We start from the raw sequence: 14809 nt of genomic DNA, 5'->3' as shown, positions 1-14809 counted from the left end.
GAGCTGAGCAAAGGGGCTGCCGAGCTGAGCGGAGAGGCAAGGAAGTACTGCTCGGGAAGGGGATATCCCCAGACTTCCACAGGGAACTGCTGTTCTTTGCTACAGTCTGTGCAGAGAAAGTAATAACCATGCACTCCTCTTAGAAGGGTGCATTGCATTTCTGCACCCTTCAGCACTGGAGCAGGGACTCCAACTCCCACCTCATGGTCCAGATCCAGTGCTTCAGCTGCTGAGCTCGTCTGAGCAGACTCCCCATCCATCCCTTCCCAGTGTGTCAGCACAGCCACCCCGGACTAGGCTCCAAGCTCTCCTTCCCCCATCACTGCAAACAGGCCTGCCCCATGCAAGGAGAAGTTTCCAGCTTCAAACAGCTAGCCAGCCCCTTTCTTCCAGCTGTACATACTCTGGCTAGGCTTAGGATACTTACAGGGCTGAGCACCACACAGGCCACTGTTGCCTTCTTCCATAACACCTCCCTGGCCTCACACCTTGCGTTTTCCCTTGCTAGCCCCCTGACTGCACAGCAGCCTGTCCTGTCATGCCAGCCTTTCAGCTGGGGGTACCACATGCGCGTGCCTGTCCCCAGCCCGGGAGCCACGCTGAGCAGCAGAATCTGCTGCATTGGGTCAATTTCAAGAGCGCCTCCAGGTCAGTTAGCAATTACCTGCACCAGATAAGTGCTTGGAAAGGAGCTTCTGATCTCTTCAATGCACTCGTTTTCCTCTTTCAATTTCAAATTCGCCTCACTGGAAATAGGCACTTCAGCCTCTTTTACAGGCCATGGTAAATTAGGATTTCGTCCAGTTCTGTTGGTTTTGCTGATATAGATGTTTTTCCCTACAGAGGCGATGCCAAGGCCAATCTGAGGTGTGTCCAGACCCCGTTCATTCAGACTCTTCCAGCTGAGCCTGCAGGTGATGTCATGGTACACAGAGTATTTCTGCACAGACCGCGGGCCCTAGTGTGTGCTGAGGAGCCTCTCCTGGGATGGGCACTCCGGTGCCAAAGCTCTTGTTATCAGTTCAGACTGGTGCCCATGCTGCTGAGACATGGCCAGTGAGCAAAGGCATTCCCTCTCTTAACAGAGTCAGTTGCAATGCAAGTTTCCTATCTGCGTACTCCAGTCTTGTCCTGGAAGGAAAAGGACTGGAAAGGAGGAAAGCCAGTCTCTGCATCTGTCTTTATGCTTGTGCTGAAACCTGACTGCCAACAACTTGTCACAAAGATGTTTTCTACAGTGCCATACTTCATGCTGGCCTCTTCCAGTGTAGCACTGGCCACAGTGTGGGAATGCTCCAGCTGGTTTGTTCTGCTGCTCAGCTGAGGAAGACAGGTTCTGCTGCTAGTGCCCGAGGACATTCTCCAAAGGGAAGGGAGCTGCACTGCAATCTTGCAGCTGGTGCATCTGCGGCAGTCTCTGGGGCCAGTGTAGAGCCATCCCTAGCACTCCCCTCCATGGGCTCAGCTGGGAGCAGCCAGGGCCAGCTGTCTGCATGCAGGCTGCTGGCAAAGGGGTCTGACAGTTTGCTGCTGGCCTCTTCACGGGGCTCCTGGGGCCTGATGTGAAGTAGCACGGCACCCTATCCCAAACCAGTGGTTCAGTGCTCAGAGGCAGAAGCAATTTTACATAAAGTTCAATTAAATATTTGCTTTATAATTGCGCAACAAATTATTCATAAAGGCACTGGAATCTAATCACAAGGCTGACACCGTGGAGTCTGCAAATGACACAGTACTTGGGGAGAATAAAGATGGGAGGAGCTGCTAGGCTCTGGTGACAAGCAGTGCCTAAATGTGTGGGACAGTGGGAATGCGACTCTAAGCAACACCGAAGAGCCTTAGCAAGGCAGGGCCATTTGGCTGGCAGGAGTAAGTGGGGTGGCAAGTAAGAAATGGCTCTGGGCAATAGATTGGGGGTTTTGGCCCACATGTGCCAGCAAACTTAGGGCAGCACTGGGCTGTGCCCCTCCCAACCATGTTGTGTCAGCTCCAGATTTGTGTGGGCACACTCTGTGGTGTGTTAAGGTGTGTCCCCAATTCTGCAGGACCTATGTGAGCACAGAACATCTGCCTTGAGGTCTTGCCTCTATCTCCAGCAGGAATCACAGTGCCAGGCCTTTTAGGGGGTGCAGAGGCCTCTCCCTAGCTTTGAGGTGTGAAGAAAGTCATGTGGTGCGACCAGCCTGTGGGGTCCATCTCTCTAGACCTATGCCAAAGCAGCATCCAGGAAAAGGGAGGAGGCAATCTGGGCGTGTAATGTGGCGTCCCACATTGCAGCCCCCAGGAGACAGGCATGGTGAGGCAAGAACATGCAGCTTGCAAGCGGTAGCTGCTAAGCACAGCAGGAGCAAATGTGACCACCCAGGGACCCTCTGCAGGGAGTCTGGCAGGGGGCCTTGCTTCCATGCAGCCTTCATGGCAGCTCCGGGAGCAAAGCCCTGTCTGTGAGTCCTAACACCCAGTGTTCAGCTCCATTCAGGGTGAACTTAGAGGGCAGCAGACTGAATCCTGCACCCCATGAAGAGTGAGGCTGGTAGGACTGAGCTGTGTGAATATCTGCTTGTTTTGCTGAGACGAGGCAGGGTGAGGTCAGAGAACATAAACAGGTTGGCTGGGCAGACGCTGAACTCAGCTGCCACTGCAGCCAGATATTGCTTTGCCTAGGGAGCACCCATCCCTCCCAGATTCTGTCCCCTGCTGTCACCCTGGGCAGTGGGCTACTAACTGCCCCTGTCCTGCCAGAGAGAAGCCTTGCAGGGCACCCAGCATTCAGTAGGCTCTGACTGACAGGGGAGCTGGATCTTGGACAGAAAGCCGGGCTGGAAATGGATTGCCTGCCAGCCAAATGTGGACATCAGACAGGGAGTTAGATTAATGGGAACTGGCTCTGCCAACAGAGAGTTGAGTCACATAGCTTGTCCTGTGCTGAATCTGTTTCTCCAATAGGGAAGAAGTAGGAGGATTTAACAAGATTTATCTCTCATAGAGTTGTGAGAATAGCCAGGATTCATGGTCTTCTCGGCAACAGATTTCCAAGTAAGTAGACAGCACTTTGACTTGTTCTGTACTGGTAACTCTGAAATTCCCTGCCACTGATCACAAGTAAGATTTACCACACTTCCGTGCTCACACATGAACCCTGCAAAGCACAGGCTGCACAGAAGCACCAAGAAAGCAATGGCTTGAGAGCACTTCTTCCCTGGTTTTTCCTGAAGTCATTGTCTGCAGCTGCTCTACCCCAGACAATGCTGGACCGTGCACAGAACGCGGGAGAAAGTGGTAAGAAAGAACTCCTTTTGGCAGCTGAGAGAAGATGGTGACACGTCAGCTGGGAGCGTTTGCCAGGTCTCTGCCATCTTTGCACGAAGGAAGAACGGGGAGCAGAACTGGACAAGAGCCAGAGCATCTTTCCTGGTGTGATCAACTCTTCCCTCTGGCAAGCAGTCTGTGAAACAGCAGGAATGACAAACCTGGCAGGAGCTCCTAGCAAGAAGGGAGGGAGAGGAGGTTGGTCACGGCTACTTTTTGGCAGGAGGAGATGGGGAGCTCTCAGGCACCCCTGTGTCTACCCATCCCAGCACCAAACTCACCAAGCAGGAGGATGAGGCCAGGAAATCTTGGTAAACAGTTTTTATGTTGTGTTTACAGGAACTGTGGAGGGAGAACCTCCATGCAGGTGAATCAGGGAGATTTTCCTGGAGAAGACAAATTTCGAAGCCATGTTGGGAGTCCTGTTTCTTTCTGATATTTCTTTAGTTGTTCATGTCATGGTTCTTCAGTCTGAGCAGTTTTACAAATGTGTTGTGGAGATGAAAGTACCATGGAAAGCTGCTCAGGATGAAGCTGGAAAAGCTTTTAACTTTCAACTCCTTAGAGACAAAGACACACAGAGGAAGGTGAGGGAGAGGGGGTGCAAAGACTAGGAAAAGGAAGAGGAAGGAGCAAAAAGAGATAAGGGGAATAGATGAGTGAAAGGAACAGAGCAGAGAAGACAAATCACAAGAAGAAAATGAACAAGTCACTAGCATAAAGAAAGGGGGAGAGAGAGAGAACAAAGCAAAGGGGCCTGAGGCTCAGTGAGATGGGGAGAGTAGACCAGAATAAGGGAAGTGTGCTGCAGGTAGAGGAGAGCCAAGAAATACAAAAAAGCTATCTGAATGCTGGGATAAAGCAATGATGGGAACAAGAGGAAAGGAGAAGCCAGATGAGGACTAAATTCCCATGGAGATAAAGGGGATGGCAGCAAAGTCAAAAGATAACCCATCCATCCTTCCGTCACTGAGAATACAAGACATGACATGGAATTGACATGTCGACTTTTGAGAGAGGCTGTGGGACAGAGCTGTGGAGGCTGCATTCTGTGTTTGCACATGTGGGGAGCCACGCTTATAAAGGGAGTGATCGCGTCACGGGTGGTCCTTGTTCTCTTGCTTTGTGTCCTCCGTCGCCTCTTTCCCACGGTGCATGGGGCAGCTCCTGGCCTGCGCTGCTGCGTGACCTGGGCATGCACTGAAGCGTATTCGATTTCAGGTCTCATGGAAAGACTGTCATAACAGCCCTTGTTACAGTGCTCTCTGCAGCTCGTTTGGAAGCTGGGCTGGGGCAGGCCTGCTGGCCTTATCAGCACCTTGCAGGGTAGCAGCAAGAGATCATGGAATCATAGAATAATTTGAGTTGGAAGGGATCTTTAAAGGTCACCTGGTCCAACTCCCCCTGTAATGAGCAGGGGCATCTTCAACTAAATCAAGCATGGAGCCACTGTGACCCGGGGGAGGATGTGATGGCAGGAGAGACAAACCTTCCCTGTCTACAGGGTAAAGGGGTCTTAATAAAAACAGATTGGAAAAGGGCGCCACAACTACAGACAAGTGCTGGAACTATCTCCACCCAGTATCACACCAGCCTGTTGGATGCTTTCTGCCAGGTGGCCTCAGCTCCAGTCGCGCTGCAACCACACTGTGAGGGGCACCCTCTTGGCTGTTCCAGGGAAGGGATCTGGGTGTTCCCAGTGCCTGTGTCCACGTTGAGGCACACGAGCCTAGCAGCTGTCCTAGGGCTAGATTGGCATTGAGTGAGGTCTCTGTCTGCAGACGGTGTTAGCAGCGGAGCAGCTGTGCTCTAGGCTTTACTCCATTCCCTACAAGAGCATCAGGCACAAGTGAGATCTACTTTGGCAGTCGTGCTTGCAGCTGGGAGGTTTCTTGCTCTCACGCTGGGATTGAGGATGTTTCTAGATGCTTCCATGGCTGAAGGGGCTGGTATGGAGCATTTCCTAGGTCTTCTTCAGGGCCCCATTGGCCTTTGAGGGTGGGAGTCATGCAGTAGAAAGAAGATGGGAAGCCTTGTGCCAGCCAGTGGAGGGGGGGGGAGGTGCAGGGCAGCTGCCTGAGCCTACTGCTGGGTCTGTGCCCTGCTCATAGCTTGGTCCTGGAAAGGAGGAGTCACTTCTTCTGGAGTCATGCTGTGGTTATAAACCACTCTCTTTCGCTTTCCATCCACCTCTCCCTGACCTGCAGGCCACCTGCCTGTGCAGGAAGCACCAGACCCAGGTGGTTTGTGGATAACCTGCTGCTGGGTTGCCACTGTTTCTTGTCCTATATTGGCCAAGCAGAGGATTTGTTTGCCCCGCATAAGGCACTGCACACATGGAGCAACATGGCATTGGCTTCTCTGGTGTTCCCTCACGTTCCTTCCAGGGCCAGACTGCAAGGTCCAATACCAGAGATTGCTGTGGAAGCAGCAGAGCGTTTTCTCCAGGTAAGATGTGAGACTCTGGACAGTGGGGACTGGAAAATGTCCTACTGGGGGCTGTTTGCCTGAGTTGTGGCTAAACCCTGACTTGCAACTTGCACAGCCAGATTTATCTGTCCCAAAATGATACTGCATCCTTACCAGCCTTGAGCTTCTTTCATGCTTCCACCTTCACCTGTCCTGATCATGCCCAGAGTGATCTGTAAACTTGGCACTCTGCTGTGAATCCTGCTGGTGTGTGACTACCGCAGGCGGCAAGCTCAGAGGGCTGCTAAGCCTGGATGGTGCCCGCCATGGTTCAAGCAGCGCTCTGGAGCAGGCACCTGAGACCTGAGGTGGGTGCTGAGGATGCCAGCTTCCATGGCCACCCAGGTGCACATCAGGAGGAGGTCTGCCAGCCCCAGCCCCTGCAGTGCCTAAAGCCTACCTGTCGTGGCCAGAGCCCCCACTGCAGCCCCTGCCAAGCTGCCACTGGGCCATCGGGATCTGGCCCCATTCAAGGGCTGAGGAAGGGGTGGGCTGGGGTCTCGCTGACCCGCTGGATGCCCTGGCACCCCGGCCCAGTGCTGTGCTTCCATGCACAGAGTTTGTGCGTTCTCAGCCCCAGGCTCTGTCCGGTTGGGCTCACAGGGGCTGGGCCTAAGCCGGGGGAGGCAAGGTCTGGCCTTTGCCCGCAGCACCGCGGCTCGCTCCCTGCGAGCTCCGGGCGTCCCCGGGCAGGCACGGTACCGGGGTCGGCGGACGCGACGCGGGTGCCCGGGGCGGGGGCACCGTAGTTCTGCCGGCACCGCAGGGCAGGGGAGAGGGCCCGCGTTGCGGGCAGCGGCTCCCCGCCCGCCCGGGGGCCCGCGGCAGGAAGCTGTCCCCGCGGCCGGCGCCGGGCGGGTCCCGAGGGCAGGAGTGGGACAGGTCCCGGAGCTGGGTCCCGAGGCACGGAACGGGCGGGGCCCCGCGGCCGGTCTCTAGGGGACGTCCCCAGGGCTGGCTGCCCGGGGCCGGTCCCGGGCGGGGACGCGGCGCTGCATTCTCAGAGTCTCCAGCAGAGGCTGGGCTGGGCTGGGCAGGGCTGGCGGGGAAGGAGTGAAGGGAGCGAAGGAAGGGAGGAGGAAGGCGGCTCTCGCCGCACATGCATCCCCAGCCACGCACCCCGCCGCCCGCGCCCCGCCTCGTGCCGTGCCAGCAGCCAGCTCCGCTCGCCGCCGCCGGTCGGGGCGCCGGGCTGCCCGCCGCGCCGGGGCTGCGATCCGCTCCGCTCCGCGCCGGGCCGGGCCGGGCCGGGCTGCCGGGGCTGCGATCCGCTCCGCTCCGCTGCGCGCCGGGCTGCCGGGCCAACGGTCTGGACCGGGCTGCCGGGCGCTCCGCTCCGCGCTCGGCTGCCGGGGCGCCGCTCCGCCCGGGGGCAGCGCGGGATGCCGCGGGAGGCCGAGCGCCCCGCGCGGGGGGGCCGCCGCGGCCGCCGCCCCAGGTAAGAGCCGGCGCGGGTAGCGGGCGCGGCGGGGCGCGGCGGGGCGCGGCGGAGGAGCCCAACTTCTCCGTCCCTCGCCGCGCTGCAAACTTTGCCGCTGCTCGGCGGGGCTGCGGCTGGCGCTCCCCGCAGGTGAGTGCGGGCTCGGCCCTGCCCCCCGCCGCCCCGGGACCGCGGGCTGCGGCCGGGGTCGCCGCCACCTCGGGCCGCGCTGCCCCGGCTCCCCGGCGTGCCCCGGAATTCGCGCCGGGAGGGGGGAGCGCTGGGTCGCTGCGGTGTTGGAGGGCAGGAGGAGCCGCAGATTTTAAGCCCCTTCGAGGAACGCGGCCAGCGTGCTCGGCGTGTGGTACCCGGGGCTCCGGCACCGGCTCTGTCAGCAGCAGGGTCTCAGCATACCCTGCAGTTAAAGCGCTCGGGTGCTTAAAAAGCTGCAGCTCTTTTTTATGCCGGTGGTATCTTAAATCATCCTCTTTGGGCTCCCTCCTACCCAAGAGCTATCTCCCCATTTTGCTTACTGAGACCAGAGCCCTTCGTGCTAGTTATCACAGGGTCTTTGCTCAGGGGTGTGTGTGAATGTGCAGCCAAAATGCCCGAGGAGTCCTGCCCAAGTCCTTTTAGCTGGCAGGGTAACATCTCTCTATACAGATTTACATTTTTCTAACAACAAACTAAAAATGACTGCTAAAACTAGCACTTTCCTCATTTTAAATGTGGTTCCCAAATGACTGTGCCCAGGCCTTCTGGGCGCAAGTGCTGCAGCCACGTCTGCTTCTCCTGCATGCCCAGCTACAGCAGCTCGTCCAGGCCCAGAGCTGCCACGCCAAGTGCATCTTGCTGAGCGCCCTGGGAGCACATCCTGTAGCAGCCAGGCTCCTGCGGTCACTCACCGTGCCAGCAGGGGAAGGAGAGATGCAGTAGATGCCTTTGGTTTTTTTGTTTGATTTCTGACAGTTGTGACATCCCTTACAATCTGGGGAAATCTGTGTTGTGTTTTCTTCTAACCTCATTTTATACATGAACAAGGCCAGTTACAATGGATGATGGTGTAGCAGTAAGGAGAGGCAGGCTCAGAGTTCAGACCTAACCTCATAAGACAGTGCAGTGCATCTCAGGGAAGCCTTTGGACCTGAGAGGGCTAAGAAGGATGGACGCCGCCAGAGCTCTGGTTCTCCAAAGCTTGCTTGCATGGCCTGAGAAAATAAATAGGGAGATGTGCCTCTGTCTGTCCCTGCTACTAGGCCAGTACTAGGCTGTTAAAATACCATGCATTGCAACGACAGCCAATACCATACTCTTGCATGCTACCAAGGAAATCTCAGATGATGACTGTTTGTTTGGGACCTGTTTCTGTCTCTGCAGAGTACCTAATGTTCAGAGAATGGCTGAAGCCTGCAGTCTCTGTAATTGCAGGTCTCGTGCCTGGCTCAGACAGAGCCCAGGCTTTGCCAGGGTTTCCCTTATGAGACTGGTGGATGCTCTCCACCTCTTTCACCAGCCCTGGGTAAAGAGTATTTGCAGCAAATGATTACCAAGGTTGGAGATCATGGTCCTGGTGCATCAGTTTTCAAATGCTGAAAATAAATTGATTCTCAGGCTTTGGGTATCACATAGGCTGAAACAGTTTTCCTGTACTGATACCGTGTTTGTTTGTGTTCGGGGCCAAAGGGTTGTTCTGCTGCTCATTGATGAAATATCTGAAAATGTTGACAGTACCCTGAGTGCAGCACAGGGTAGAGCCCACTAAAATCTGAATAGGCTGGCTCAGATTCTGTACTGACTTTTGTATCATGTATACCTCTTTGCTCCAGTGAGGTGGGGGTCAGAGCAAGTGAGGCTTGGTCTCTGTATGAAATGCTGGTTAATGAATAATACAATGTTGAAATTGGTGGGCTTGTGAAAGAAGAAGTAAGTGCTGTTTCATAGGTAAAAAGAGCCAGCTTTGTTCCTGCCTAAAAAAAAAATAAATAAATGCCTTTTGCTTTTTTGTGCATTGACACTTTATAATATGATATGGTGATTTCACACCTAGGACAGAAAAGTGGCTACTGAAACAAGGTCAGTTTTAAAACTCTTTTTCAAAAGAAGCTAGCGGGTCTCCAGAAAAAAAAAACAAAAGAAAAGGCTGTCAGTGGGTCAAAAATAATAGTTAAAATCCTATTTTTCATAGCTCTGGATCAAATAATGTGATATTTTCATGGGTTAAAAAGCAATAACATATTTGAAAAAATCCATAGTTCCTTGCTTGTGTGTAAGGATTCTCAGAACAGGGTCATAATTTCCTGTTTGTTGTGTATATTGTCTGATCAGCTTTTTGGTTTTTTGCACTTCAAAAATGATCTTGAGCTAGCAGTCTTTTTTCCTAGCAAATTCTACTTTCGTGCTCCTAGTCACTAGCCCATAGTAGTAAAATTTGGTTGCAAATATTGTGGGGGAATATTTGTTTGAAACCCCTTTTGCTACCCCATGGACTTTATTTCATTACAAGGATTACATTGCTCATGGAAGCTTTGAAACAAAACTGGACTTTAGGTGGGATATGATCTGATGTTATTCGTTTAAAGTATAATTACATATTTTTCAAATAATTATTTTTATATTCCGAAAGCCTGTATTTGAAAAGTTAAGAAAAACAGATCGAAGAAGAAATACTGCGGTGATACTTGTGTTCTTTCGACATCAGGTTGCTAAACAGTATTTGTACGTAAGAATACAACCATGTATGAATCTGTGTCCGTATCTTTTAACCATGTGGTTATGCAACTGTGTTTGGGTTTACAAGCAATGACACTTCTCTGCAGATAAGTCCATACATATCCTGAGGCATAGGCCATTGTGAGTGATCTGCCTTTCTGAAAAATTACATGTAAAGATTAGGTGGGTGTGAGTCCCAAGAAGATTCCTTGCCTGAGGAGGTAGGTGAACATGGTGTACAGTGCCTTGCTGTTTGCTGTATCTCTTCTGTATCTGCCACCGGTTTATCCATGGCATTTCTTTGCAGGGAGGGGTGGCCGATGGAGAGGGATGTAACCAGCTTTGCCTTGGACCCTGTTTGTAGCCCTGAGAGCATCCTCCCCTTCACCCTAGGTGCCTGCCAACTGTTTGCTCTCCAGCCCACCATTTTACCTTGTCCTTGGGTGATGTCTGTGTGGTTGTGCCCTGGGCTGCACGTAGGGTTTGCAGAGCTCTGCCCTTTGGATTTGGCTACTCTAGCATTTGCAGGGGTCACACCTGCATGTCAATGTGAGCCATGTTGCTTGTGAAGCACAGTCCCTACTCCACCCCAGCAGAAAAGCTGGGTGTTTGTGGCTGGATTTAGGCAGATGGCTGCGTATCAGCCTTCCCTGCTCCTGTGCAGACCTGGTATATGGGAAGCCCATTTCAGGGGTTTGGACTGGGACTCACCCATTCACCTAGCGTGGGTTGGGCGCCCACTACCTGCTCAGCCCTGTGGGGCACCTGTATTTGCAGTTGCATCCAGTTTGTGGGTTGGTTTCTGCTTCAGAGACCTGTTCCTGTCAGTAACCACTGCAGAGACCCATCCTCCCAGTTCACAATTTCTTTTTCATTTAATCATCACTTTTTATTATTTGCAAAGGCCGTGAAAGGAGTACAGCACATTACAGTAATTTTCAGTCTTATCGTTTGCAACAACCCTGTTTTCAGAGACTAGTTCAGACTTTACTTTAGTCTGGTTCTGTGTCTTCTTCATTTTTCTTTCCTTTCATTGTCTTGTGCTGCAGCTGAGAGGAGTTAATTCTGTGTTATCCTGTTGGAGAAGGGTTATTAGATGGAACTTTAGTGCTGGTTCTACAGTGCGATGTCTGGGTAGCAAAAGTGGATGTCTCCTTCAGCAGTTTGTGCCTTCCCTAATCCTGCAAGGCTGGCTGGGACGCCTGCAGAGGGTGTAGGTTCTTTCTTTTCCTACAGAAGCTGTGGGTTTTCTTCTTGGTGACGCTGTTCCTCTGATCCTCTTCTGGTGTGCTTTGAGTTCTACCTTCAAATGGGTATCTCTGCCTCTTTGACAGCATTACGGCACCTTCTCTTTTTTCCTTTGAGGGCCTGTGGGACACTGTGGGCATTGGCACATGGTAGATGGCAGCCGAGTGTGGAGCCCGCTGCAGCTGCAGAGCTCCCTTTGCTGTTAACATTACCTGGTGCACATAAGGCAACGGGGTACACATCACTACTAGGAGATGGGCACATGAGGAGAGACTGTTCACAGTGCATGGGTTGGTCTGGGGCTGCCTGTGCCTCAGTGGGCTGGGCATGGCTTTTATCTTCAGGCTTTGGGTTTGAGAGTGTCTGCTCTGCCACCTCCTCGCTGAACTGACCCAGGCTCTTTGCCGGTGCCCTGGTGCCTGGGCTCCAGTGTGGGAAGCGCTGTGGTGGCCAGTGTGCGCACTGGTACCAGCCAGGAAGAGAGGCAGCCCCAGTGCTGTCCAGAGGTCCTATAAGGCCTCTCCCCAGAGGTCCTATAAGGCCTCTTTGAACAAAAGGTGGAGGACAGACCCTGCTAAACTCAGGCCCCTGCGTTGTTCTTCTTGTGAAGGGGGGTAGTTGTGCCCTTGTGCATAGCAAAGGCACCCAGCCTGAAGCTGGTCCATCTGTGCTGCAGCCCAAGGGCCAGGTTTGGACTGGATCATTCCCTACTGCTAAACCTACAAGCAGTGTCAAAAATGAAGGTGTCTCCTTTCTGTTGGGTGCCCCATCTCAGGACAGCTCACTAAACGCAAGTGAAGGTTATAATACTCATTGCAACCTAATGACTTTTTTTTCAGCAAATGACAGCACTTCTCTGGATTCCCAGTCCTGCCCTGCTTCTCTTATCTGTGGGAAATCTGCACTTGCCTCCTCTGCGTGCTGTGCCCTCTTCTGCTGCTCTGCTTTTATTCACTTCCTTGCCCCTCACTCTGGCTCTGGAAGGGCTGTGAATGAGATTGGAAAAATAAGCCCAACAGAGCTTGTTCAGTTTTGACTCTACTCAGTGCTACACTTCCTAATTTTGGATCTCTTGTGACAGAGCTATGCCTTAGCTCACACACTGCAGGACTGAGGCTCTGGGCAAAGTGCCTATTAACACCACTATCAAACTGTTGTATGCAGGGTCTGCTCCACAAATGGAGAGCAACCTTGCCTGTCTCACATGCTCTGTCGCTGCTGTTGCCTGTGCTGAATTTGGCCCTGGCTGGCTGATGGTGGAAGCTGTGAGTGCAACAGAAGGGATGCTGCGCCTGATGTTTGTCAGAAACAGCCACAGATCTGCAGCTGCCCTGTAGAATCATTTAGCCAGGTGCTTACCAAGCAGAGCTGAGAGCATCCTGCCCCTGGTTTCTGGGTCAGGGCCAGTCACTGCCTAGGGTGAAGTGGTCCTGTGCTCTTGCTACAGCACCTGTGTGAGCCTTGGTGATTGGGAAATCATGAAAGCAGAACTGCTGGTCCAGCACCCTTTTGCAGGTACCCCCTACCCCTCTTTGTTCCTCCTGCCTGCTACAGTACTCCAGAGAACACCAAAGGAAAGGAGGCATAGAATCACTCCTCTTTACTTACTGACATTGCCTCACTCACCAGTGTCACTTCAGGTAGGTTTTTATTAATCTCTTCCTAATTAACTCTAGATGGTGACATTAACAACTGCAGGTGACTTGAAGATTGAGGCCCTCAACTCACCCGAAGCTGTTGATGGCCAGAAGCTTTCTGCAGCCAATGATAGGATGTGAAGGGAGTCGCCATAGAAACATCTTGGGCAATAAATGGAGCCTCAAAAGCTTTTAATGCCTTTTAACAGAAGCCTATGCATGAATGTGGGCATGGGCAGGTAGTGGTGTGTATGTAGATGGGGAAAGGTGGATACCCAGCACAATGAGGACGCAAGACATTTGGGAATAGCAGCTGCAGGAGCAAGCACAGGATTTAAACACTGCTTTGGTAAGCTAGTGTGTCCCTGAGGTTTTGGTCGCAAAACTGAGCCAGAGCAGAAGTGTGTGATATAGTTGTGCTGCTGGTCTGGCAGGAGGGTGCTCATTCCTGTAGATGAGCTGTACCCAGTACCTTGCAGCATGCAGCCCTTTCTGTGTGCTGCAGCCACAGGCTTGTGGGGGCAGCCAAGGTAAGCCTTGTCCCCCAGCGTGATGCATAGCAGCTACTGGGACCTCAGCACAGCCTCTGCTGGTGGCACCCGTCTGTCCCTGACCCTTTGCCTTGGCCACTGGTGCCCTTCCCTATGGTACGGCCCTCAGGAGCTGTGTGCAGGCAGACCCCAGCTTATGGAGGGTCTGAGGCCCCACGCCCATCTGAGAGGCACAGAGTTGGGTACGCTGGGACATGCATCTTCCACCCCCAGGCCCTGTCCTGGGTCTTCTCCCCCCAGGGCCCTCCTGCTGCCTTCCCTGGCAGAGCCTGGATTCCCCTTGCTGGCTGTTTACTCACAGGTCATTTGGGGGCTGTAAGCTGACTGGGGAGCCTGGGCTTCCTGACTTGCAGGCTCTGGAGCAAATTGCTCCTCTGGGTCTGAGTCCTCACAAGAGACAGGGTCGGGAAGGGCAGGTAAAGGTTTGGCTGCTCCAGAGGCTTAGAAACCTTCATGGTCTGGCCATCCCAGGACAGAAGGGTGCTGGGAGCCTTGGGCCAGGCCCTTGTCCTGGCAGTCACCCGCTGCTGTGGGACCCTGTGTGGGATGTCCTGTGCTTCTCTGTGTGCCTGGGAATGCTGTACTCCCTTCTCCAGTCCTAGTTCCCTGCATCTCTGTCTCATTGGGATTATCTCCCTCTGTTCCTACTGCAGCTGCTTCCTGGAAACCCAAATCCTCCAAATGCTGTTTCTCCAGTAATCCTTGTCATTAAAAGTAGCTCCTAAGGTCAGAGCACCTCCTCCTCTCCACAACCAGCACCCTGTCACCCTCTCTAGAGGGGAGCAGTTTGAGATGGCCACATACTAAAAGTGAGCAACTGAACTTTTTAACCTCGGCAGGACACCGTCCCCCTCCAAAGTTACCCATGGACTTGCATCCTTCAGGGTTTTCACTATTCCATTTTTTAAGTGTGAAAACAAGTTTTCTGCCCTGTTGTTTTGTTCCTGACAAGGCACGTGGCTGTTGGTGACAGTATTGCTCATGTGTGGGCGAGGGAATTGTTTCCTCTGTGGCTGGAGTCAAGAAGGCTGAGGACATACAGGTGAGGTGTTCTTCAGGAGATGGACTTCACCAGCTTGCTGAGCTTGGCTGCCTTCCCACTTATGAAATACAGCTGAAGCTTTTGATAGCAAGCAGGTAGGAACAGCTGAGCATCAGCAGAGTTCTTAAGAAATTACACCCCTGTTTAAACTTTTAAAAGTCAGCTGAACACCTGTTTGCTACAGCCCTCCTGGGCTGTTCCCCAGTGGCATGGTGTTTTTTGCAATAAAACACCTCCTCCAGTAATACTGTCCAGAGGCAGGGTGCACCTTTGCTGGGCACGCTCACCTGCACCACAGCCTGGGAGATGGGGAGTCTTCCCACACCAGATGTCGGGCTGGCGGTGGTGGTGCCCGCTGCTGCGGTGCGAGGCCAGCTCTGCGGGCAGGCAGCAGCCTGGCTTCTCCCTGGCTTCTCCCTGGCTT

The 14809-nt window shown here is 53.3% G+C and overlaps 1 protein-coding gene across 8 annotated transcripts in view; it reads left to right on the top strand.

Annotated features, from left to right (window-relative positions):
- SLC35H1 (solute carrier family 35 member H1) overlaps nucleotides 1–14809 on the top strand; it is a 74916-nt gene that overhangs the window by 40417 nt on the left and 19690 nt on the right. For 5 of the 8 annotated variants that reach the window (XM_075438867.1, XM_075438858.1, XM_075438859.1 and 2 more), the window contains one exon: nucleotides 844–4495. The exons of 1 other annotated variant lie outside the window; for it this stretch is intronic. The gene's annotated coding sequence lies outside the window, so the exon portion shown is untranslated. Of the gene's footprint in view, nucleotides 1–843; nucleotides 4496–14295; nucleotides 14385–14809 lie in introns of those variants that run through there. 2 more of the 8 variants (XM_075438856.1, XM_075438857.1) reach the window with 2 other exon arrangements.

Source organism: Opisthocomus hoazin, chromosome 18 (genome assembly GCF_030867145.1).
Source record: "Opisthocomus hoazin isolate bOpiHoa1 chromosome 18, bOpiHoa1.hap1, whole genome shotgun sequence".
Taxonomy (NCBI): Eukaryota; Metazoa; Chordata; class Aves; order Opisthocomiformes; family Opisthocomidae; genus Opisthocomus; species Opisthocomus hoazin.
The sequence above is the reverse complement of the archived record's forward strand: the minus strand, read 5'-3'. Positions and strand labels throughout refer to the sequence as shown.